The sequence below is a fragment of the Arachis ipaensis genome, chromosome B4 (assembly GCF_059453495.1).
Source record: "Arachis ipaensis isolate K30076 ecotype BB chromosome B4, ASM5945349v1, whole genome shotgun sequence".
NCBI lineage: Eukaryota > Viridiplantae > Streptophyta > Magnoliopsida > Fabales > Fabaceae > Arachis > Arachis ipaensis.
In genome coordinates, this window is record NC_142439.1 from 106,832,590 (window position 1) to 106,835,926 (window position 3,337).

Here is a 3,337-nt window from a genome sequence, read left to right on the forward strand (position 1 = left end):
ATTATAGAGTAACCGACTTCGACGGCAACGAGTTACCAAGATCATGGCATGCTTATAATATGAAAAGGTACTACAGCTAAAAGCGAACCCTACTCCCTGATGTACTCTTTTCCCAATTTCATGATTTTTTCCCAAAATCAAAGGGTTTTTTCTGAAAAGGGTTTTTAATGAGGCATCATAGTAGGGGCTAAGGGAAAATAAATTATCAAAAGCCCTTAGTAGCAATAAGGTACCTCCTCAATTAATAAAGATCTCTTTCATTTTAAATATCTCTTTTAAATTCCCTTTTTATTCTCTTTCCACGAAACGCGCCGATTTAAGCTCGACAAAACGTGAAAATCCCATGAACCGACCTAGATGGTCGTCAGGATAAAACGACGAGGTACAAGTCGGCGTAAAGAGGCTATAGAAGTCGATCATGATAAACTCGGGAGCAGTCCGACTCATAAGTCGGAATGCGAAACCGAGTAAAATTAAAATGAATCGCAAAAGTAGCCTAAGTCACGAAAAACTCAATAAAACAAAATTGAGTACTAGAAATAACAAAAAGAGATAGGAAAAAACCAAGAAAAAGTCGTAAGGCTGCTTTGAGGATCAAAGAGATTCAGAAAAGCAGGCAAGCCCCAAAGAAAAGGTTTTTTCCAGAAAAGATCAAAGAGTCAAAAGAACCACGAACAGAAAAGCATGCGCGCATAAGGTAACTCAAAACCCTTATCCAAAAAAGGGCATTTATTTAAACGCTAAATTAAACCCTTATTAAAAAGGGTATCGAAAATTTGTTTTGTTTACGGCCCTAAAAGGCCAAAAAATTGTTGCAAACATCAACAAATAAATATAAAAAGAGTTTAAAAAGAGGGGCCCACAGGCCGAGCCCCAATAGCCAAAATCACTTCTTAAGAGGAGTAGAAGGATCACCACCACCAGGACCAGGAGTTGGAGAGAAAGTCGGAGGAGCGGCAGAAGAACTCGGAGCATCCTTAGAGCGAGGAGGGGACTCTATGATCCTCTGCCCCCGAGTCTTCAAATCAGACTCAGACTCCACTATGGGGACAGGAGGATCCACGATGGCACCATCAATAACAATCTTATCAGGGTCCAAAGGAGAAAGGTCCAAGTCAGGAGCAATAACTCCGACCTGCTCCTTGAAAACCCTCCAAGCCTCATCAGCACCATCAGCAACAGAGTCCTCCAACTCGGTATAGGCCTTCCGAGCATTCAGCAAGTCATTCTTTACAGACACAAGATCAGCAAATAAACTGTTGTAGCTGGCTTGCGCTGCTTTCCTCAAATCCACCTCCATGTTGCATTGGGCTTGCAACTTCTTCTCCTTCTCCCGGAGGCTGTCCCTCTCCTCCTTTAGCTTGGCAACTTCCCCCTCCAACTACCTCTCATGCTCCTGATATATGCGAAGCCTGCCTTCCAGCTCCTCGACCCTTGAGGTCGTCCCTAAAGAGCTGATAGGAGTCTTCTCAAATATATCTAAGAGTTTGTCACAAACCCCCGCCGTCTTGAGACTCTCCTCAACCACAGTGGTGAGGTAGTGCCGAACAGAAACATCATCCATACTCATACGAGCATGAGGATAAATGTTCTTTCGGACGAACGCAAGAGCGTCCGCCTCACCAGAAGCGCCAGACTCTAAGGTCTTGCGCTTCTTCGGCTCTGGTTCAGGAGTAGGTCGGATAGAAGGGGGTGGCAGAGAGGAAGCAGAGGAAGAAATTACAATAGGTTGAGAGGGAGTCCCAACGTTCCGAGGAGGAGGAGGAGGAGAGACAACCGCCCTAGCACCACCAGATCTGGCACGAGACTTTGCCTTGGCTTCCTGAACCCTCTGGTAAGACTCTTGAGCGTTTTTCTTTGCCATCTCTGCAAAAACAAATTGGTAGCTAAAAGTCAGACAAGTCGGTAAAAGAAATTGCAAGTCGGAAATAAATAAGAAACGAAAAAAGCTACCTAGTTGTGACTGGACAAAGGTCGGCGACCCCTGGAGAAACTTTTTAGTATCCAAGTATGGGGCCCTCCCCCACACTTCTCGGAGGAACCCTACGATGGCCGCCTCCACTTCGTCCAGGTCGTCCAGACCATATTTCTCACAGGGGGAGGCCTCTAACCAGTATAGAGGAAAGCGAGGAGAAGAACTCTCATCTAAGAAAAAGGGGTGGTGACCCTCTACAGCTTGCACTTTGAAAAAGTAGTTCTTGAAGTCGTGAAAGGATTCGTCAAAAAGGGTGAAGATTCTCCGACCTTGTATGGCTCGGAACGACACCCACTGTTGTTTATTGTTTAGCCCAATGAAGGGTTTTGTCATATGAAAAAGATGAAAAAAAATCTTTAAAGAAGTCGGGAACTCTAAAGCCTGGCTGATGAATTGATAAATTTTCAAAAAACCCCAAGAATTGGGGTGAAGCTGGGTGGGAGCGACTCGACAGTGACGCAAAACAGATATCTCAAAATTTGAAAAAGGAAGAAAAACACCCAAACGGGTGATCATGCATTCATACATAAAGAAAAAATGAGGGGCCGCCTCATTGACTCTTCCAAAACAAACCCGGTCTTCAGGACCCGGGACTACCAATTCATATTTTGGTTCGTCATCCTCAGAAGTACAAATTCTGTGATGAGTGCGAAGGTTGGTAATGTACTCAGAATCGACTGAGGGCTCCTCCCCTAAAACCGTGACAACAACCCAGTGAGAGAGAGCATCTACAGAAGCCATTTCTTTTTATAAAAAAGGGGGTAACAAAACCTACAAGGGGAAAAGAAAAATCACCAACACGGTCTCTAAAGGGAGGAGGATGCGAAACTAAAGTCTACAAATCAAATTTATCTACAAAGGCATATTAAAGAACTAACCTTTATCCGGAAGTAAGGGTTGGAAGCAAAAGCCTTCGAAAAACGCAAGAATGCAGCACGAACGAATGCAAGGGAAATTTGAAAGATCGCAGAAACGAAACAACGAAAGAGAGGGAAAATATTTATAAGAACGTTAGGGGCATAATGGTAAAATCGGGGCAATCATTAATGAAGATGCACCGTTACCAAGGCCATTAAATCCCTACGCACACCCCTAACGGACACGACGCTTGATTAGACGTAACTGTCAGAACCGAAAGGTCAAGAAAAATCACGTCGGTTCTCAAACCATCACGTCGGTCCTCTTGCAAATCGGCTACAACCCCGAGTTGAATACTCGAACCCAAATCTTAAAAAGAAATTGGGCTCGAGTAGGGGTACTGTTCATACCCTGGCCCAATAAATAGGGCCCAGGATCCAAGCAAAGAAGCCCAACCCAAAGGGTTGACCCTTTCCCAGTACCAGCCTTCATCCCCAGAAGTCG

General features: G+C 44.5%; 1 pseudogene; it reads right to left on the bottom strand.

Moving 5' to 3' along the window:
• Nucleotides 1-886: 886 nt before the first annotated feature.
• On the bottom strand, nt 887-1,864 carry LOC148568681 (uncharacterized; annotated as a pseudogene).
• Between the last annotated feature and the right edge of the window lie 1,473 nt (nt 1,865-3,337).